At 49.0% G+C, this 22,402-nt stretch overlaps 1 long non-coding RNA gene across 1 annotated transcript in view; it reads left to right on the top strand.

Moving 5' to 3' along the window:
• The window catches only part of LOC121081650, a 68,989-nt gene extending 47,917 nt beyond the window's left edge, over nt 1–21,072 (top strand). The window contains exon 3 of the long non-coding RNA XR_005825751.1: nt 20,990–21,072. This is a non-coding gene — a long non-coding RNA (uncharacterized LOC121081650). The remainder of the gene's footprint in view (nt 1–20,989) is intronic.
• The last annotated feature ends 1,330 nt before the right edge of the window (nt 21,073–22,402 follow it).

The raw sequence follows: 22,402 nt of genomic DNA, 5'->3' as shown, positions 1-22,402 counted from the left end.
ATCCTTGAAAGTGTTTTGAAGCCGAGGGGAGGAATAAAATAAAAATAAGAGACTGTTTTGTCCCCCCAGTCAGCAAAGCAGCTTTAATGAAATTCTGCAGAGGCAGAGGGCAGGCAAGCCAGTACAGTCAGCAAAAAATGGATCTGGATGGCTGTAACATAGCTGTTGAGGGGGGTGGAGGAAGCTGGAGACACTGCCCTGCCCTGTGCCATGCTGAGCATGGCGGTTTAAGACTAGTGTCCTCGTTAGGAGAGCAGCCATCGGCATGTGTGCAGGCACACATGTGTGCACTCATAGAATCATTGAACGGTTTGGGTGGGAAGGGACCCTCAAAGTCCCTGCAGCCCAGCCCCCTGCCATGGGCAGGGACACCTTCAGCTGGATCAGGTTGCTCAGAGCCCGTCCAGCCTGGCCTTGGATGTTCCCAGGGATGGGGCATCTACAACCACTTTGAGCAAGTGATTTCAGTGGAATGTGCCTGGGCTGGCCAAGGTCTTCCTCCTCCTGATGTCCCCAGATGATGTTTATCCCTCTGTGTTCTCATCTCCCACCCGTGTGGACCACCTTCTATTTTGGGAGCAACTGCAGATGCAGTATGCCACAGCATTGCTGTGACGTGAACGTGGAGCAGGGTGACAAAAGGGGGTGAGGGGGCAGTAGGTGGTGGGAGGCCAAGGAAGAGCCGAGGCTGAGCCAGTAGAGGCCAAAAGGGGGCGGGAGGCCAGGAGTTGGTAGGAGGTGGAGGAAAAACGTGGGAAACGGGAATTAAGGAAATGCTAATTTTTTACCATGACTGCGAGGTGAATTCTACATGGATGCAGATTGCTGTTTGAGGTGTTCAACAGATTCATAAATTATCCAGCAACAGTTGCCAAAAGAGATGACTATATTTACCGATTTTAGTGAATTATTTCAGGTAGGTGTGTCCCCACCTCTGTGTGGTTTTCTCAGCATCACTGTGGGTAGTTTTTTTGAGTGTCAGCTGAAATCTCAGTCCCTGTCAGAACAGCAAGAAGCTGTTAGGATGAAGTCTGAGAAGTAAAGGAGATCGTGAGAGTCGTGGCTGAACTTCACATTACAGGAACATCTTGGGCAATGTGCAGCCCAGTACAGAAGGAGTGATAGAAGTGGGAAGGATGGAGTAGCTTTCATAGGAAGAGAGACTCAATGGAAGAGGACCCTTACAGCTTTAAAAAAAAAACCATCCTTGAAGACTTCATATAGAATAAATATCAAACCATGACTGGTATAGAGAAGGGGAGTGTGTGTGTGTGTGTGTGTGTTATTCATTGTCTCTTTTCTAACCCAGAAATGAATGACTGTGAGATGGAATTATTTGGCAGCAGCTTTAAAGCAAACAAAGGGAAATAGTTTTCCACACACAGTGTGTAATTAAATTGGGAAGCTTGTTGGCACCAAGTATTTTGGAGGGCAAAGGTATAAAAGGGTTCAAAAAGCAATTAGATGAATTGAAGGCCCAGTGAGGGCTGCTAGGTCTAAGATTCAGATGCAGCCTCCAGCCTGAGAACTTCTTACAGCTGGATGGATGGTCAGCAGCTGGCAGGTTGAGTGGGAAGGAAGCATCTCATATGTTCATACCTTTCTGTGCATTTGTCCTGCATATCCCATGCCAGCCACTGTTAAAAACAAGATATGGGGCTAGACATCCGTTCCTGAAGGTGTTTCTTCCCATGGTGCAGACATGAGTTGACATGTTGTGGTCCCAAGTAGATTACCCATCTCTTACACGGTGTCCTGCAGTGGGACTCTAGCCCTTCAGGTGGTCCTTTGTGGTCCTTGGGTTCATGTAGCTGTGGCAAACACCTTCTAAGGCTCAGAGGCCCATCTTTTACAGCTATTTCCAGTCTTCTGCTCAGCTTTTTAAACTCTGTGATCTGAGCTTGCTGCTCAGCTCCTCTTATTTCTGCTGGAGAGCACAGTACACGCGGAGAAGGAATGGCTGGATGACACACAAGTCTGAGCCTGAATAAAACTACTGCTGGACCCAGCGAGGTGGTTTGTGCATTACTGGTGTTCAGTGCCACACTGGTCTTTCTGCACGCTGGAGGCCAGCAAGGGTTTTGACCTTAACAGAGAAGGGATTTTTGAGGGCATTCACCATTGTTCTAGTGCTTTTGTTTGTGTGTTATTAAAGAAAAAAAAATAGTGATGAGCATTTTGCCAACGTGCATTTGCTATTCCATTCACTGGAAGCAGAATTAGCTCAACGCTGGCTGTATTTGAAGCCCCTGCCAACCTCAAAGGACGTCATTGAGTATCCACTTTGTTTCAACAATTAGCAAGACGAAAGAGCATCTGGCATGCAAATTGTATGCTAGGACAAATGCCCAACATGAGGTCCTGCACTGGCAAGCAACAGTTCAAAACAAACAAACAAAAATATCTCTTTCAGTCAAGAGATCTGCTGCTGGGTTGTCCCCAAATGCCTGTACATCGACACAATACGTTTTTTTCTCATGGTGTCCCTCCAGAACTAGCCGGTGCAGCAAGAAAAGCCACTTTGCTGTGTGCGCCTTTAGTTGATTACCAACTTCTGATCACGTCTGGTGTCGCTGTCTGACATGCCATGCTTGGCTGTCATTGTGGTGTGGTGCAACCTTATGCTAAAGCTGAACCTGCTCATCATTACAGGCGGCCCAGAGAGGTGCCCGATGGCCCATCCCTGGGAACACCCAAGGCCAGGCTGGACGGGCTCTGAGCAACCTGATCCAGCTGAAGGTGTCCCTGCCCATGGCAGGGGGCTGCGCTGGAGGGACTTTGAAGGTCCCTTCCCACCCAAACTATTTTGTGGTTTTATGATCCTCCAGCTTCTTCTAGGGAGCTCGTGCAAACAGCTCTGGAGTGCTTTGGAGGGGGAAGGGTTGGGGGAAAGTGTGGGACGCCATTCTGAAGGCTGATGCTCTTGAGCCTTTACCACTGGGTGGCTGTCAGGTCCTGTTATGGGGTCCTGTGTAGGAGAAGGGGAGATCCCAGGTTGTTTCTCAGCTTGAAAAGGCAGGGTGGAGAGGAAAAATGGCTTTTCACTGCTTATCTGATGTAAGAAATGATGCTGGTGGCAGGAGTGGGAAGGAGGGGAGGGGAAACTACAGCAGCATGTTGCCCTTCTGCAGGGGACCTCCCTGTCCCCCTGGTGAGAGGTGTGGAAGGATGGCTGTCCCTGCCCACGGAGAGCACGAGAAGAAATATTTTCAATATTTTTTTAAAATGCATGAAAAAATAGACTTTGGGGTCAATATTGCTGAAGCACCAGCAAAAGGGAGCAGATCTCTGCTGGAAGTGGAGGCAGGCTTCCAGGGCAGAGCGTGAGCTTGGTCGGTGCTTTGTGTTTTGCTGTCTCAAGGCAGGATTGACCCAGCGGTGGTTGCTGTTTGGAGCGTGTAGATCCTCGTGGCAGGGGTTGTGGGTTGTCCTGCTCCCAGGTGTTACGACTGCTGAGGGAATAAAGAGAAAATGAGTGAACGACTTACCAATTTCTGTAGGTACTTGCTTAGAAGGCAAACGATTGGTTTCTTCTCTTGAGCGTTTTCAGATCCTCTTCTGCATTCAGCTTTGCTGGAAAGTTAAAGGGAAAATGCTGAGAAAGATGAAACTTCCTATTCAGTTCTTTAAGAACTTTCCCTGAAGCTTGTGTAAGGATCTCTGGAAGGTCAGTAGCAGCTTCTGCTGTGGTGTGATGGTCTCATTTCCCTTTCCCCCACGATGTGCCCCTAGACAACCCCGGCTCTAGACCCTGCTGTCACAGTACAGCTGTGCAAGTGGCAAAGTGCGGATGCTGATTTTTATGGCCTGGTGGAGGTTTCTGCTGTCCCTGAGCTGTGGCAAAAGAGGCTGCAATTCGGCGCATGGCATCTGCTGCGGCGCCCAGGCGCTTGGCATTGCATGAAAGTGAAAGTGAGTTGCAAGGCCAAGAGGGAGGTGGTGGGGTGGTTAGGACTGGATGCAGCCTCAGGAGGGGTTGGGGGCAGGTCCCTTTGCTTCTCCATAGCTCCCGTTTTCCCTTCTCCACATCTGTTTGTGTTGGACGTCCCAGCAGATCATGCCCTCTGCAGATGGGCTTTGACCTTGTCTGGCACCCAGACCTGCTTTGCTGGGGCACGTAGGGATGGGAGGAATTCAGAGCCGGCAATCAGCCCTGAAGCATTTTCTAAATGTTGTGAGGTGTGATTCAAGTCTCATAACTACTTTTTTCCCCACTGCAATAGATAGATAAATAAATAAATAAATAAATAAATAAATAAATTGATAATTCAGCATTGTGGGAAACTGTACTTATTTTAGCTTAAGGTAACTTCAGCTGAGCTTGTTGGAGCTCTCTGATCCATTCTAACTCTGAGTTCAGAAAATAAAGATAAACCGGTGATGGTAACAGTCCCGGTGTGCCCCATGAGAGACAGAGCGGGGCAAATACCAAGCGTTTGAGGGAGGGGTTGATCTTGTAGTTTTGACGTGAATCATGGAAAATACATGTACTACAACTTTAAGGCTTTGCCTGCAGCTAAATATAAGGGTGTGCTGGCTCCACCCTGCCGCTTTGTTAGAATATAGGCATTTATTTTTGATTCGGTTTTTTGCCCTTCTGTTTTTTGGTTTTTTTTTTTTTTTTTTTTTTTTTTTTTGTGTGTGTGTGAATCTCCACCATAAAATGACCAACAGTTTCAGAGAGTAGTCTTGGAGCATGCAGGAGAGATACCTCCTAATGTTTTCCCCGTGGAAAGTTAAAGGATTGGGACTTAGCCAGATCCAAATTTCAACTTTCACATAAGTGCTGCAGTCTCTTGTCTGGTGGGGAGATGGTGACGGCAGGGATCAAGGCTTAAGACAGCAAGACTATCTTAACGTGACTTTCACGAGCCCCCAGCCTGGCTGATGTTAAGGCAACAGCCAGGTTAGACAGGGGCAGCTGATCTCTGCATCCAGCCGTGGGCTTGGGGATGAGGAGCCCTGAGCAGATGACTCTCCTTTTCCTAAGTATTTTTTTTTAGATGAAAACTCGGTGTGTTGGTAAAACTCAGAGAGGTGGTGGCAGGGTGTGTTTTCAATCAGTGTTTGCTCAGTCTAAACTTAGTTTGTCTCCGACTTTCTGTTTTTGAAAGAGAAGCTGGTTTCATCTCCATTTTGTCTAATCATTTGTTTATTTTATTAGCTTTTTCAAAAAAGCTCTATTTCCCCTGACGCCTGGCCACCTGTTTTATATGAGCTGCTGAAGGTCTGAGCTCTTGCTCCGCTTGTGTAGAGCAGATTTCTTTCGACAAGCCAAAAGAAACGACACGACTATATACCAAAAAGGGCAAAAAACCCACATGCTGTGCTATTTTGGTAGTAGCAAATTATGTGCCCTACAAATTACCATTGGTTATGAACATGGTCCGTCTGTCTGGATGACAATGTCCCGCTTTCAGACCACCACTAATACGGTTAGAGTTAGGATAATACCCATTGAACTCCAAAGCGCCTCTTTTCTGAGCCCTGATTTATTCCTACCAGCAAATGTCACATGTAAGTAGAAGTTTTATGGCTGTATAATTCACAGGCTGTTAGGCATCTTATTAGGAAGGACTTGGACTTTTTAAAAAATGGCTTGAGGTTGTTCCTTTAGTATCTGGAAACTATCAGTTCTCCAGATTTTCTTGCTTGCTGGCTTTCTCTATGCTGCCCCCCACCCCATTTCCTTCCCCCTCCTTTCCTCCCCCTCCTTTCCTTCCCCCTCCTTTCCTTCCCCCTCCTTTCCTTCCCGCTCCTTTCCTTCCCCCTCCTTTCCTCCCCCCCCCTTCCTCCCCTCTTCCCCCCCCCTTCCCCCTCTCCTTCCCCCCCCTCCTTCCCCCCCTCCTTCCCCCTCTCCTTCCCCCCCCCTCCTTCCCCCTCCTTCCCCCCCCTTCCCCCCCTCCTTCCCCCCCTTCCTTCCCCCCCTCCTTCCCCCTCTCCTTCCCCCCCCTCCTTCCCCCCCTCCTTCCCCCTCTCCTTCCCCCCCCTCCTTCCCCCTCCTTCCCCCCCCCTTCCCCCCCTCCTTCCCCCCCTTCCTTCCCCCCCCTCCTTCCCCCCCCTCCTTCCCCCCCCCTCCTTCCCCCTCCTTCCTCCCCCTCCTCCCCCCCTCCGTCCTCCCCTTCCTCCCCCCCCCTCCTTCCTCCCCTCTTCCTCCCCCCCCTCCTTCCTCCCCCCTTCCTCATCCCCTCCTTCCCCCCCTTCCTTCCCCCCCTCCTTCCCCCCCCTCCTTCCCCCCCTTCCCCCCCTCCTTCCCCCCCCTCCTTCCCCCCTCCTTCCCCCCCCTCCTTCCCCCCCCTCCTTCCCCCCCTCCTTCCCCCCCTCCTTCCCCCCCCATCCCCCCCCTCCTTCCCCCCCCTCCTTCCCCCCCTCCTTCCCCCCCCTCCTTCCCCCCCCCTCCTTCCCCCCCTCCTTCCCCCCCTTCCCCCCCCTCCTTCCCCCCCCTCCTTCCCCCCCCTCCTTCCCCCCCCCCTTCCCCCCTTTCCTTCCCCCCTTTCCTTCCCCCCTTTCCTTCCCCCCTCTCCTTCCCCCTTTTCCTTCCCCCCTTTCCTTCCCTCCTTTCCTTCCCCCCTTTCCTTCCCCCCTTTCCTTCCCCCCTCTCCTCCCCGCCTTTCCTCCCCCCCCTTCCTCCCCCCTTCTTCCTCCTGCTTTTCTTCCCCCAGCTTTTGCTTTGCTCCACTTTTGCTTCCTCCTGCTTTTTCTTCCCCCCTTTTCTCCCCCCTCCCTCTTCTTCCCCCCTTTTCTCCCTCTCCTTCCCTTTTTCTCCCCCCTTTTTCTTTACCCCTTTTATCTTTTTCTCCCACATTTTCCCACTTTTTTCCTCCCACTTTTTTCTTTCCTCCCTTTTTTTTTCTTACTCCCTTTTTCCTTCCCCCCTCCTTTTTCTCTTCCCCCCACCTTTTTCTTGTTCTTTCTCTCTGTCTTTATTTTTCCATTTTCCTTTCTTCCATTTTCCTGTTTATCATCTTATCTGTTTCATTTCTTTTTGTCTTTCTTTTTTCTTTCTTTTTCTTTCATTCTTTCCAGTGAAGCACGAGTTGACCTGAGGATTTACTCACCTTTCAATCTTAGCTTCGTGAACATCAGCTCAGAAATACCACTCAGAATCCAGAGCGAGGACTGTGGTGCCGTAAATACAGTGAGACAGATTGACAGATTGGATTTGATTATATATAAGAATTTCCTCACCTACAGTATCATGAGCATATTTTAGCAGCTGATACTTTACAAAACTCTTGCCAACCACAACAAAAAGCAGTAATTTTCAGTCCGTCTCCCTTCATGCTTCAGGAAGGTGATAAAATCCCAAATATTCCCGTGTGTATTCCTATCTCTCTTGCACACTTATTTGTGGTGGTGTGGCAGGCTCAGTGTGAACTGCAGTTTTCTGGCTGATTTTGGTAAGGAGCAGAGGAGCATCCTTGGGGTATATCTGCCCATCAGACCAGTGCTCGGTTCACTCCTGCATCCCACTGCCTGCCCCATGGGTCACCTCGCAGAAGTGGTTCATGCCCATGTCTTGACTCGTGGTGGTTTTTTTATACAGCGTTCAGTGAATGCTCTGAGCAGATGTTGCCAGATGTGAGGTCACACAGGGGCACATGGGCAGGGATGGGAGTGGAGTGAGGCCCCTGGTCCTCCGGCTCAGCTACAGTGTGTGCATGTGCTGGATAAATCCAGAGTACGAAGCCCAGCAGGCAGCTTTCTCCTCTTCTACGAGCCTTCTCTGGACCACCGTGTCCCTTGCAGCCATAGCCAGGGCAGGTTGTGAGCCTCCCAGCTGTGAGGCTCGAGAACAGATGGTATCTTGTCCCACTCTCATACCCCTTGTGGTTTCTGTTCCATTTTTCCTCAGTCACCTTTTTCAAAGATGGGAGTGAAAGAAAAGAAAGAGAATGGCACGTCCATGGGGACGGGTTGCTTTTTGCCTTCCGTGCAGCCTGGCACATTCCTGTTAAGTGTCTGGTCGGTGTTTCTGCAGCATCTCTCTCCCATAACACATCCGTGCTTCTCCTCTCCGGGTCTTCTCCGTGCTGGTTATCTGTGCCAGCCAGAAGACAGGAGGTGAGCTGCTTTACTAACTGCCTCGGGAGAAGACAGTACTGTGGCCTCATTTCATGCTGGATGGATCCAGGCATTGCTCCACTTCCATCAAATATATTAACAATTAATTCAGAGTCCTCCTCCTTGCTTCTCCTCCACCTCTCTCATAGCCATTACTGCACACTGGTGCTGGAGCAGGACCCAAGGACAGCTAGATCCAGGTGCCAGCGCGCCAGATGCTGCACAAATCCAGAGTGACATTCCCAGCTCTGGCACATCCATGAGCCTTACCTGACGCCAGAGCTACCTGCCCCTTGTACTGCAAAGGCAGCCTTTGCAAAGGAGACCGCATCGCATCTCAGCAGAGAGCTGATGGTGTGGGACTCCTGGGACCTGTTGTGAAGGCTCCACCCTTGAAGTTCCTGGGTTGTTTGTTGCCCAGATCAGTCCCACCACCACCCTCCAGCAGCTGCTATGGCGTCTTGGGACTTTGGGTGGCCAAACAGGACAGCAGTCTTGCACCTGCTGGGTTACCCATGCATGGGGGCAAGGAAGTTATGAAGCGCCCGTCATTGCAAAGGTGCTTACAGAAGGCTCTGTCCACAGGGAGACGTTTTAAACAGGCTTTTATCCATTGCAGCGATGAGTGCTGAGTTGGCTGGGCTGCCTCCTCAGATGCTCAGAAACTGCTTTGCATGGTGTTTCAGGTCATAAAACCAAAGCACTGTGCCTGGGAAGACAGATTGCCATCACAGCATAAGCAGATCTATGGAAACCAGGCAGCTAGCTAATTCACCCTGTGCAGTGTGTGTATCTCTCCACCCCTCTCCTGCTTTCCTGGCTGGATTGAGAATGGCTTGAGCATTCCTGCCTTCTCAAAGAGAGGGAGAGAGAAAGAAATTGCGCTTCTAGAGACCAAACCAAGCAGCAGTAATCATTTGGGACTCTGGGACGATTCCCCATCACGCCCCCAGATAGGGAATAATGTCCCAGAGCTCTTGTTCTGAGTAAAATGGGAGCAACAGCTACCATCTGGGTTAGGAGGAATCCTGTCCCAACGATGATGAAGGGCCTCAGGGGGTGGCCTGGGCTGACAAGGCTTTAGTCCTAAGATGCTGGGAAATGGATTTTTTTGGGTTTCCAGGGTCTTAGATAAGCAGCCAGGTGATGACAGTCCAGCAGATGCCTCAGGCAGGGTTTCTCAGTGTCTGGATGGGATGAAGATGAGGAGAGGCAGACCTGGGCAGCTCTCAGATTGTTGGGAGTGGAGGAGGCACTGCCCACATGTTTTGAACTGGTAGAACCTGGCAGTGTCTACTTGAAAGCAGCCATTCCAAGCCTGCACCAAAGCACGGCAAGCCACTGTGGTTAGCATGGACTTGTTGGGGACCTGGCAGCAAACAGGGATGCTTTGGGCACTAGCTGTATGGACATGGCAGCATAAATAAGGGACCCATCACTAAAGCTACTTAGGAGCTGCTTTGGTAGGACAGCCACAGCAAAGGGAACAAGTTCTCAAGGCAGTGCTTTGGTTCATGGTGGTGTTGCTCCAGCAATGCTGGTGGTAGCTACATTTTCCAGAAGAGGAGAGCTTGGAGGCAAGAAGCCAGCCTGGGTCTCAGGTGGCTGGGGCCACTGGGAAATGTCTTGCTTGGGCTGGGAAGCTGTACCCATATGTGCAGGCAGCCCAGAGGGATGCCCAGGGCTCCCCTGATACCAGGACTCAGAGTGACTTCATCTTGGTCCAGCCCTGGCAGAAGATGTAGCATCAGAAGAGGGGTGAATCCCGAAGGGTGCTGCCAGGTGGTGTGGGTGAGCAACCAGGGCAGGAGCAAGCTGATGTGTATAGGTGGGAGATGCCTGTTCCTTAAAATGAGCCTCACACGGATCCCACCGAGCTGGGACTGGCATGAGATGGCACTAAAGTTTCTTCAGAGCCTTTGTCTTTCTGTCTGGGTCAAACCCCTTTGGTAGGAGTGAATTCCCTGTCCTCTGGGTGACTTTGGAAGAGCTGTGTAATGATTTCTGGAACATGTATATGTAAATCTCTACCTACAGGTCCCTGAACTTTTGGCAGCAGATAGAAATTAAAGGCTGTTTTTGTTTAAGGATTGATGAGCTGCAGCTGATGTTGCTCATTTACACCTTTTCCATCTCCTAATGGCAGGGGTGCAGTGTCCACTGGCAAATTGAAAAAATGCTCTATAGAGAACCGAAGAAGGGAGGGGGGTGCGTGTTTATAGGCTGCAGAGGGGGAGTGCACGTAGATGTGAGCGTTAGCATTTCTAAGAAATGGCAGTTCTCCTTTGGAAGCCTAAATGAACATCACTTTCCGGGAGTTGCCTAATTTAAATCATGTTTGCTCTGTTTTGTCCTATCCATTATTTTCAGCTGTCATGTAAAGTGCCACAAAGACTCTTCAAGAAGCTTCTTTCTGCTTCCCCCTAATAATCCCAGAAACAGACACTGGTTCTTTTGTCTGGGGCTCTCTCTGATGGCTCTCAGTGTTCAATTTTCTGGAGAGGAACCACTTTGTGGAACAATAGGACAATCAGTGCTGCAGCGGCTCAAGTGCTGCCATCCTGCCCTTGAAGAGGCAGGAGAGGAGTGAGGTGGAATCGTGTTTTGGCCATCGCAGTTAATGACTTCTAGGAAAAGCTTTGGTGGCGGCTCAACAAAGGTAATCCTGGCTTGCAAAAACAGATGCTTGCATTTCATTTGCTCTGAAATTTGTTGGAGTTTAGCATGATCCTTGGTGCTTGAGGACAACAAGAAGCTCCAGTATTCAGGCCTGGATTAAGGCTTGGAGTCTGAGTCTAACAGGAGGGTCCAAGCCTTACGTGTCAAGGCCAGGATGAAGTCTAGCAGGGATGAAATGTTGTCTGGCTTTCTTGGCTTGTTGGGGAGTTGGTAGGGTCCAATGATGAGGCTTCACATTGAGAACAGATTGCTTGGGGTAGTAAAGTACTTCTGAAGAAAAGCTGGTGAAACATCAGGGACCTGTCAGTGCTGTGGATCCATCCTTGGAAGTCCTGAACTAGACAAGCATCTCCTGCACATCCTCGGGGATCCCTGCTTTGAGCCAGCGGTGAACGAGAAGAGTTCTTGAGGACTTTTTCAGTACTTTAATATTATAGTCTTTGTCTTCCTTTGGGGCTGTGTAAGGCATCCTGTGCCTAACTCAACATAGGCTTGGGGAAACTGGTTTCTTGGGGACAAAGCACTTATCTTCTGCTGGAATGGAGGAAAATCAAGTGCCCGCATTGCCCAAAATATCCCAAAATATCCAACGCTCCATATGACTCCATACTGACTTTGTGTTAAGCTTTCCTTATTCTACTGCAGCTGCTGCCCTCAGCTTTACCCATGTGCCCATCTCCTTGTGCCATCAGCTATTGGTCCAGGTCTGCCCTCCCAGTCACACACCAGTCTGATTTAAGTATTTGCTTTGCCAATCAGCTCATGGCAGCTAAATGTACCCTAAGTATGGCTACAAGTGCCCTAACGATGCTGCGCTGGGGGTTAGAAGACTGTTTCTATCAATCAGTTAAGAATGGCTCTGTGACAGCCCTTTTCTAGAGATAGTGGGGGAAAGGAGGTGTAAAGACGGAGCTGAATGTATTTCTGAGGAACTCCTTCGTGCATTGCCTGTGATTGCGTTCTCATCTAGCCCTCTGGTCCTGGATATGTGGTATGATAGAGGAGAGCACCAAGACCACATGATGGAAGGAGTCCTGTGCTGGGGATGACTCGGAAAGCAGGTGAAGGCAGCTGCAGAATGCAACTTTTCTATAGGTACATAAAAAAAGAAGCCATTACGATGGAACTATTAGTTAGTGCTTTAAAATGCATAAGTAACAAGGAGGAAAATAACTTTTTAAGTAAGTTTTTAAAGTGCAAGTAACTTTGATTTTTAACTTTGCACTATGCATACAGAAGCACAGGACAATTGCTTCTCAGTCTCTTTAACCCTAAAGCTTGATCCTTACAGCAACCCCTGTCAGAGGTTGTTACGTGTTGGTTTTACCTTGGCTGGTGCCGCAGTTCATCTGCCATCACACCATCACACTGCCTAGTCCTTTTGCCTGCTGCTTGGCTTTCTTGAGTCCTGCTGGAGGTTCTCATGGGGTTTTGTGGCCTTGAAGCCTTATTAATCCCTTTGCTAAGGCAGCAGCTTTAGGATTTTAGGAGTTAAAAAATGCTATTAAAAAAAAGCTGTTGGTGTAAGGTGATTTTTTTGCTCAGTCCCACGTGGCTGGGAGTGTCCTGGGCTCATAAAAAACCCCACTTAAAATGTGCTTTGTCTCTGGGGAAATCCCTGTGCAAAATATCCCCTTGCATGTTAGCATGGCTCTTGAATATACCTGGGTGCTTTCCATGAAGTCTGAGCTCTGGAATTGGGTGGAAAGCTAAAAATCTAAGGAAAACTGTCATGACAGAATCTGGGCTTGTTTAACCCACATGGTTATGGAAAGAAAAGTTGCAAACTGAACCTCTGAGCAATCCCAAAGGAGAAGAACTCAATGTGTTTACAAAAAAAAAAAAAAAAAAAAAAAAATAGGACCAAGCTCACAGTGTTGAAAGCCATCTCATGCCTTTGGGATGGTGTGAGCAGCCGGTGCTGCAGCCTTTCCTCCTGCCCCCCAGCAGTCCTGGGGCTGGCAGTAAGCCAAAACCATGGTCAAGGAGAGAACTTACCTTCTGGCTTTTCTTCCGAGGCAAGGAAGGTGGATTGTTTTCTAGCGATGAAATTTCCTATTGAAAAATTGAATGCTTCCTTCTCATGCTTGTGAATGCGATGCCCGGGAAGCGGACCATGCTGGTTCCAATTACCTGCGCAGCAAGGCCAAGTACTGCAGTCAGTCAGGAATTTATACCTTTTCATACGTACTTGAAAAGGTAAAACCTTTTTTATTTTTTTTTAATATGTGTAATGAATTCAAAGAAGGAGCCCAGCCAGCCAAGCAGCCTTTGATTTATTCTTGTATTAATATTTTATGTCTGTATATGTGCCTAATCACTCAAATTAGTCAAACTTGCTACCTCAGTTGCGCCAAAAAAAACCCCAACAAACCAGTCCCGAGGAATGCAGGCTCATTTCTTGCTCCCCTTCACATCATCTCTAGGGATGACTTGTTTATGTCTAGGATTTTCCTGGAAGAAGACCTACTTCATAGCACATTTGGAGGGAAAGCTCAGAGTGCTTAATAGTGATCCCAATCCAAAAGTGGCATCACGAGATCATCAAGAAGGTAAATAGTATTGTGAGTGCAGGAACAGGAGTGTTGCTTCCCGTCAGTGGTGTGTCCCACACACATCGAATGCTGTAGATTTGAGCACATCTGGGATTTCTGGCTCTCCTACAGAGTTACTTCTCCTCTATTAATGTCCAACATTTTCACTTGCTGCCTGGGCAACATTTCCATGTGCAAAAAGAAGTTTCTTGAGATACATCAGAGTATGAGCTACAGGGGAGGCAGTCAGGAGCAGTGCCTATCAGCCACGAAGGACAGGGTTGTCACTAGAAACTGGAAGGGCTCAGGAGATCAGAGCTTGATTCCCACCTTGGGCACAGCTTTTCTGTGCAATGTTTCTTGCATGGTGTCTGGGTGACTGCTCTCCACCAGTAAGGTGCCTCCCATGACGTGTCCGTCCCACCCGTTTGAGGTGGGAACTCTTTTGATGTGTCTCTGTACAGTGCCTAATGGGCAGCGATGCTGCCCTTGCTTCGGGACATGTCACCTGCAAACCAAATAATCGTGGTGGCAATGGCATGGAATTTGTGGTATGGAGGCTCTTTCTCTTGGTGTAATTGATCATGATACCACTTTCCAGTGTCAGGGATTTACTGGTCCTGTAGTGGTGCATCTGTTTATTAATCCTAGTGGATCATCTAGTCTCTTGAAGCCCATGCACACTTGCTCCTGCAAATCCTTCAAGAAGGAGCTCTGCAGATCCACCATCTGCTGCAGGGAAACCATCTCTGTTTCCTTGTCTTGAACCTCTTCCTACCTTAGTTTGGTGGCCCTAGGTGAATGAAGGGTGACTGGCTGTAATCATAAGATGGTACAGTTGCCCATTGTAGCAGCTCACCCAGTTGGTGGGCGGTTTGTCTCTTTGTAACGCTATGAAGAACCGGTCTCCTTTAGGTACCCCAGTAGGAGGAAGCAGATACACTGTTTTAAGGACTCGCCCTGACCAGTGGTCTGTATGTATAGAACATCAGAGGAGATAATGTGGCTGTCCTGGGGTAAAAGAGGCAGGTCGATGAAGGGGGCAAGAGAGGGAGTGGGACGTAAGTGGGCCATTACTGTCGTGATGACACGGTATATTAAGTCTTATTTTCAGTTCCAAGTATTGAAAGGGGGTAGAACCACTGAATCCAGCTGTTGGGGTGGGCTGGGATCACATAGCTGCTTGATTTATTTGTACAGAGACCTGCACCAGTGCTTGTCGTCTCTAGGTAAAGCTGTGTGGGGCATCAGCACTGGTTGCCCTCCAGCAGCCCTTCTCCCCAGACCTTTAACCGGTGCTAGCTGTGACTGCAGGTGGGGCTGTAGGCTCCAGCTTTGCCTGCTGCCTTCTGTGGGTTCCTGGCAGAGCGTAAAGACCTCATTGAGGTGGCTAGTTTGACTGTGTACACCCCTTCCAGGCAAGTAGCACTGCTCCAAGACCAGGCCATTGCATCCTCACCTTCCGCTTGATATGTAAAATGACAGCATGTGTCTCTGTTATTATTTGCATCCCAGCGTCACCTACAGCTCTTTAAGCAGGATCCCTGCTTTCCTACAGGGTTGCACAAAGCCTCAACAGAGCCAAAGCTTGCCCTAGAGAGATGGCAGTCTGAGACCAGGGGCAGCAGGCAGGGTTAAGTAGCTGGAGGAGAATGAATTGGCCACGGGAGATGCAGAGGTGCCATCACACACAAAGTAGCTTATAGCATATGGAAATGTTGTGTATACCTCTATAAGATTGCAAAAGATTCGCATTGTTCAGCTGTGTTATTGGGAAATAGTACACAATCATTAGGAGTGGAATGAGACACCTGGAGAGGCAGCGTTCAGAGTGATTATGCAGCCCAGCCCTGGCTTTTCTTCACTTTGGGGAGCAACATGGCATAATTTCATTATAGATTTATATACAGCTAATTGGCACATAGTTTGATATGGAAATAAAACAATTGTAAATATCACAGAAAATTTTAAACTGTGCTTTCAACTGTCATGCTACAATCCTTGCTTTTCTGGTCAGTCTAATCTACTTGATTACCCCTTTCATCATCCTGTGTTTTGAAGATGTGATATCTCTTTCAAAGAACCTCTGTCAGACATAGATTAATTAGTTAATTTTTCTGCACGGGATGAAAAGACAAGGGTGGGGAACCCAGAGCCCTGAGGATCAGATGCAGTGCGTGGCCAAGTAATTATTTTGGGGTGATGTGGAGATGTGTCATGTGTGGCCTGTGCTCAGTCTATAAAGGCTCTTTAGCTCTTGGCAAAAAACAGGTTTCCTAATAGAGATACTCAGTTTATGCTAAAGGTTGAAGTGAAATTTTCTTAATGGGGGTAACAGAGCACTGCAGTAGACACCATTGAGATGGCACTTCCAGACTGAGCTTTCTAGATCAAGGATGCTACAGGCAGTGGTGCTGAAGGATGCTTTTAATTCAGAAGATTAAGCTTAAGTAGTTTAAAACATGGGAGAAAGTGTGGATAGAGTCAGTATTTTTATGTTCAAAGGCAAACTGAAGTGTAGACTTGTTTGCTGGTAGCATCAAAGGTTGCAGCTAGCTTGGGACGTCTGGATGCTTTTCGTCTGGTTTAATCTGAGAACGAAATCTGCTGTGACTGTTGTGTTGTGATCTTGGGTGAATATATATTCCTGTCACCGTGATTCTTTGAATCAGACACCTTTCATGCAATATCCAGAAATATGTTTTATGCAAGGGGTCCACGGCCTGGTGTGTCGTCAATATGCACTATGTGCACAGCAGTTTTCTTCCAGCTCAGCCGGAGGGGAGCTTGGTGTGCGGTTTTGGGACCAAATCCGGGCCTGGCAGCAGTGCGGTGCATAGGGGTGAATTGAAGCAGGATAACGCACTGTCACAGATGGGGTGACACACTTCACTCACAAGAGAGAAGCAGCGATACGTTTTCTGATGGAAAGGGAGATTTAACAAAGTTTAATAGTAAATGCGACAGCGGTTTAACGAGGTTTGACGTCAAGGTGCACTTGATTATTTACTGCACAGAGGATGGGGTCAGACAGAACTGTCAGGGAGACCCTCCTGTTGGGCCATGAGGTTCAGAGGGGACCCCCCGCGTTCTAAACCCCTTCCCGGCGGGAGTTCAGGTGCAGCTGGATCCAGGCTTAGTCCCAGACTTGGTCGACAGTTTGTGTCTGTAAAGGATTATTTGTGCGCCATCGATCCCTTCCGTCACTTTGGTAAGATTTCCCAGTTTAGCATGCCGTTAATCACCTACCGAGGGTCTGTTGCGGCAGGGCAAGGGCTCTCTCAGCCTCCAGGAGCCCCCCTGGGAGGGTCCCTGCTCAAGGGGAGCCCCTGGGGTGCAGCCCGCTGCGTGCAGGGGGGCTCCGCGGGCCTGGGCTGCCGCTGGTTCGGGCGTCGGGGAGCTGGCTCACGGTCGCATTTGCCTTCCGACTGCAGAAATCACTTTCTTTTAAACTTGGTTTGAGTTGGCCTTGCCCTGCGCGGCGGTGAGGTGGGCACCTTGCTCCAGTTAGCCCTTGGCTATCCTGCTGTTATCTGCCCTCATGACTAGAGGCATCCATCACGATCACCATTGCTGGTTATCACTTGAGCGTTGTTACAGAGATAAAGGTCAGGATGAGGGGTGCAAGCAACCGCCACATGGCAGGTTCCTGTCTGTCAGATCCCTCCTCCACACCTCCAGTTCTCCAGGGGTGAGTTGTCCCTGGGCTCACCGGGCTGTCACAAGCTTGGGTGTCCCATTTCTGACCCCATGTGGGAGAGCTGCTCCTTGATACTGGTCAGCAAGGGTCTTCCTGTTCGCAATGAATGCAATGCAACATCCTTACAGAGGGATGAGTTTTGAATTTCTTCAGGTCGCACTGTAGCTGTGTTTGACTTCCACCATCTGTCTTTACCGTCTTTGTGTCTTTTCATATTTTTTTTTTATTTGCTTACTGGCTTCCAGATCTCCTGATAACGTGTTCAGTGTGGGCTACTAATATAACCCCACAGGAGCAACCCTTTTGGAAGGGAGTTTTCCTTTCAGAATAGGGATAAGAGAACTTCCCTTATCCCACCCTTTCCCCACGCCCCAGCCCCCACCCCCACCCCCTTTATCATTTCTTCTCTTTTCCATCCTCTTTGTTGGCACCAGAAGCATGAGCTCTTCCAGGAGCAGAAGAGCCTGAGGGCTGTGAACTGGCCTCTGAGCAACGTTGTCTTTGCCCAGAGAAGTTGATAGCTGGAGTGAACCCTCACAGGAAACACCCTTTTGTTTTTCTTGGTGGTGGATGCTTCGTGTACTGTGTCCAGCTCTGGGGTCCTCAGCACAGGAAGGACATGGACCTGCTGGAGCGGGGCCAGAGGAGGCCACGGGGATGGTCAGAGGCTGGGGCACCCCTGCTGGGAGGAGAGGCTGGGAGAGCTGGGGTTGTCCAGCCCGCAGAGGAGAAGGCTCCGGGGAGACCTTACTGCAGCCTTCCAGCACTTAGAGGGGGCTTAGGAGAAAGATGGGGACAGAGTTTTTAGCAGGGCCTGTCGCGACAGGACAAGGGGGATGGTTTGAGACTCAAAGAGGGGAGATTCAGACTAGATGGAGGGAAGAAATGTTTTACGCTGAGGGTGGTGAGACACTGGCACAGGCGGCCCAGAGAGGTGCCCGATGGCCCATCCCTGGGAACATCCAAGGCCAGGCTGGACGGGCTCTGAGCAACCTGATCCAGCTGAAGGTGTCCCTGCCCATGGCAGGGGGCTGCGCTGGAGGGACTTTGAAGGTCCCTTCCCACCCAAACCGTTCGGTGATTCTGTGATTTGTGTAATTAGGCAGTGGACTGCTGGTGGGTACTAAAGTTTGTGGAAAAATGCATGATTTTCCTGCACCTGCCCAGCTTAACTATCACAGAACTGCTTGGAGGAGAAAGGGAAAGGATGCTCTTCGTCAGCTGAGGATCGGTAGAACACTGTATGTCACAAGATTCACAGTAAAGTCACAGCACTGACAATTGTAGGCTAAGGATTTTTGTGTGCTTGTGGTTTCTTTGCTCAACAAAATAAAACCTACCAAAGCAGAGCTGGTGAGCTCCCATCTCTCTGTTCTCATTGCTCCAGCGCTCCTGCTTGAATTATTCATGTTCGGTAAGTGATCTGCAAACAGCTCCTGTGATCTCCCTGTGATCTGTGTGTATGTGAGACTCACCCCTGCTTAGGTCAGGGCATTTTCTTGTTTCCTTCCCCCCGGCAGGGAGTCCGTGGGAATCTCCAGATACCTCACCACCTCTTCCTGATTCACCGCGCCGTGTATTTATTATTTACCTGGTATGATTTGTGCAGCTGTCCCAGGCACACAGTATTGTCGCTGGATAAGCAAGAAGGCTCCACGCAAACATCTGTAGCTGTTGCTTGACAAATCCTACTGTATAAATAATTTTAAAGGAGCTGAAGAGGCACTTGTAGGGCAGCACTGCCGGCTTCTCACTCAGCACAGGGTGTATTTCACCTGCATGTGTGGCTCAATAGAGCTTTGCTGGGCTGTTATATATATGTTTATATGTGTACATATATATGTTTTATGTGTTTGCTTGTTTTTCACAAACTCTGCTCTGTGTTTATTTTAATTTTTTAGAAAGTGTTCTGATTTAGTCATGGGAGGAGGTTTGTAAAACCGGTGAGAAGGGCAGTTCATGGTCAGGCAATCGGCAGGTATCCTGGTTACTTTGCAATCCACATCATTAGTAAAACAGGCTCTGTGTCTACTTCTCCAGCACACCCACCCCAGGGAGATCATGGATCTGCCCGTCCAGTATCATCTGATTCATCCCAGCATACTGTGATAAACCAGCCTGCATTTTGGGATGAGGACTGGAATGCTTCAGAAAGCTGTTGTCAAGCGGAGCTAGAGCTGATGCTCTGAGCAGGGCAAGGCTCAGCAGGGAGACAGGGACCCCCAGGTCTCCTTCCCCAGCTGAGGGGGTAGCTTTGGGTGAAAAAAGCTCCATTTAGGGTACTTGCTTTTATACAATAACCACAAGGAGAACCTGTGCCTTGCCTAGGATATCCCTCACCTATAACATAACTGGAATACAGTAGTGAGTTTGTTAAAATGTCCTGCCTCTGGATTCTGGAAAGAAGATTTTCTATTTAAACCTTAGGGAAATTACTGGCCTTGTTAACTAGCGTAGAAGTAATGAACCACAGCAGGGTTACTCAAGAGATTTGGGCCCTTGCTTTGTAAGACTGCATTGTTTCTTTAAATGAGAGAAATAATTTAAGCAAACAAACGAACGAAGAATTTCTGGAAATTAAAGTACGGTACAAATAGAATGATTCTCATCCTCTGTTTAATAGGAGCAGTGCAGTGAACAATTGCGTAGTCGACCTCACAAATTTATCCATGGTAACTAGTCACAGGAGAGAAAAATAGACAGCCTGCCACCAACTTGGTATTAAAGTTATATTTTCCATTTTTTCCATGATTGTGGGCCAGTCGGGGACTTTCCATGAGCAATCAGCACAGCAGAAATCCCCTTTTGTGGATTTGTAGCCACTGCTACTGAGCAATAAAAGATCTGATGCTGGTTTTGAACTGCTTTTAGCTTTCGCAGGTTTTGGTCCCAATTTCCAGTGGGATCAGCCTGGGGCAGACCCTTCCTGCTGAATGCATCCCACCAGACCAGGGTTATGGGTGGGTGATGCCCCTTTCTCCCTTCCACCCCCTGGTTGAGGCTTGCTTGTGATGGGGTCTGGTATAGGAACCTCACCTTTGGTTTCATCACCTCTGTGAGGTGCTGCATGTTAACTCTCCCGACTGGGTTTGGGCTTTGTGCAAACCCTGCATGACCCGTGCAGCTCTGGGCAAGTCCTGCAAGAGCCTGGAGGAAGGACAGAAAGACACTGCCAGGCTGGAGTTCATCCAAAAATAAATAAACCAGAAATACTGGGCCTTCAGGCTTGATCGTCTGTTCCTCAAAAGACATTTTTGGAAAGGATCACTGTGCTTTTGTTCTTCCATTAGGCAACTGAGGAGGGAACATTGTTTTCTTCCCCTCATCCGTTCCCCTTATAGGGAGAGAAGAAGGAAGACTTGGCCACCCTGAGCCGAGCATCTCGGGGGACCTCCGAAAACAAAGGGCCGTATGGAGAAAAGTGCTGTCATTGTGTCCCCTTCATTCCCTTCCCTCCCTTCACCCTGTGCTTGGCACGGCCATGCCCGCCTAGGGCTGGCGAGCTGCACGTCACTGCCAGCCAGTGGGGAGCACGGAGGGTTGTTCCTGGGCTTCCTCCCTGGAAACCTGGCAGAATTCTCTTATCTCCAGGTTTATCACTTCCCGTAGACTTGGCAAGGCAACCCTGAAGTTTGTCTTCTGCCAGGAAGGTGTGTTAGCTCCGCGACAGTGTTGACAGTGTACGTGTCTGCATGGGATGGCTTGGATAAAGCGGTACTCCTGAGGAACATCGTTTGGATGTTCCTGGATGTGGACTGAAGCTCTATAGACACATCCGTCCTAGCGCAGTTTCTCTCCTGTGTGCTGCAGGCATCAATCCCTGATCTGCAGAGGATGCCTGTGGGTTGGAGAGCATCTTCCCAGCCACGCTTTGTGTGACCCTTGCATTATCTTCCCTTACAGGAATACGGGGCTGACACATGGAGCTGAGATAGTTTATTTTTTTTAAATTACAGGTTGTGCGAGGTTTTGTTTACAAAAGACTGGACTAAGGCTATCTTGTTTTGCGCAGGCTCCAAGGCTGACCCTGCTGAGAGCCCTGAGATACTGAACTCTATGGGAGCGGAGACCACTTGACTGCACTCAGCACCTTTCAGGATCAGGCCCTAGGTAATTATTTTAATTGTCTGCCTGGATGATGGGTTAAATTTGGTGTTCTGGGCTATGCAGACCATCTGAAATGACATTCCTAGTTGTACATCCCATGAATCCGTGGACTTTTTTCCTCCTGAAGGTTGTCACTCTGTAGGTCAGTGGCTTGACACTACAGTAAGAACCACTGTTCTCTCAAAAATACAACAATGTATCTCCATTGCTTCCACAGGGGGAATCATAGACCCATTGAATGGCTTGGGTCAGAAGGGACCTTCGAAGTCCCTCTAGTCCAAACCCTGCCACAAGCAGGGACACCTTCAGCTGGATCAGGTTGCTCAGAACCCTGTCCAACGTGGCCTTGGATGTTCCCAGGGATGGGCCATCGGGCACCTCTCTGGGCAACCTGAATTGCTGGATCACCATTCTGGCAATGGTCACCAGCTCTTCTGCTTGGGAGGTTCTCCTGAAGTTAACTTGCAGAAAGCTGTGAAAACAAAACAAACTAGAAAACAAACCCCAAAACACCAAAAACCCACCCAAACACTTTCACTCCCATCAGAAGCAACTGAAGGCTTAAAACAGCAATATTTGTTGGCAAGGATGCTTGTTCAGGTCAGATTTTGAAGAACGGCTGAAAACATACAGCTGTGGGAGCCTGCTTTTTAAAATAAACCTAGTGACTATTTTCTGCAGAAAAATAAATTCTGAAAATCTTATTTGCCTGGATTCACAGCATCTGCATTCTCTTCTCCAAACCTGGCCTCGTTGTTGTGCCTTTATGAAACTTCATGCCTTTCTCCACGGTGGACAGATGAAAATCGAAGAGCTTAGGGCCAAGTAGTGCCCTGCTTTGCATCCTCATGGAGGTGTGGTGTCAGCCCAGTGCCTTGGCTGGGGTGGGGACATGGACAGGATTTGACCCAAGATTTGTTCTTCCATCCCAGCAAGGTCAGCTCAAACTTGGAGTGTGAGCTTGAGAAGCAAAGATCTCAGGGGTGAGTTTTAAAAGGAGTAAGAAGGAAGCCAGTGTGGATGTTACTCTGAAATGCTAAGGGTGAAGGATTTCCTGTAGGGCTGGCTTCCTGAGCGAGGTGATACTCCTTACAAAATTCTCGATGCTGATAAAAGTATCAGTCAACAGAGGGTTATAATTTTTAACCCTGTCTGTTGGATTCCCCCCCTGCCCCGCAAGTGGTTAATAAAAACCAACTTCCCACTGATCTCAGCAGAGGTTAAAGGCCAGCTCTCAAGATAAGGGTGGCATGAGGGCAGATTGTGTGTCGCTGGCTGCTCTCCCAGAGCATCCTCTCTCCGTGTGGGAACAGAGGGC

The sequence above is a fragment of the Falco naumanni genome, chromosome Z, assembly GCF_017639655.2.
Source record: "Falco naumanni isolate bFalNau1 chromosome Z, bFalNau1.pat, whole genome shotgun sequence".
Lineage (NCBI taxonomy): Eukaryota > Metazoa > Chordata > Aves > Falconiformes > Falconidae > Falco > Falco naumanni.
The sequence above is the reverse complement of the archived record's forward strand: the minus strand, read 5'-3'. Positions and strand labels throughout refer to the sequence as shown.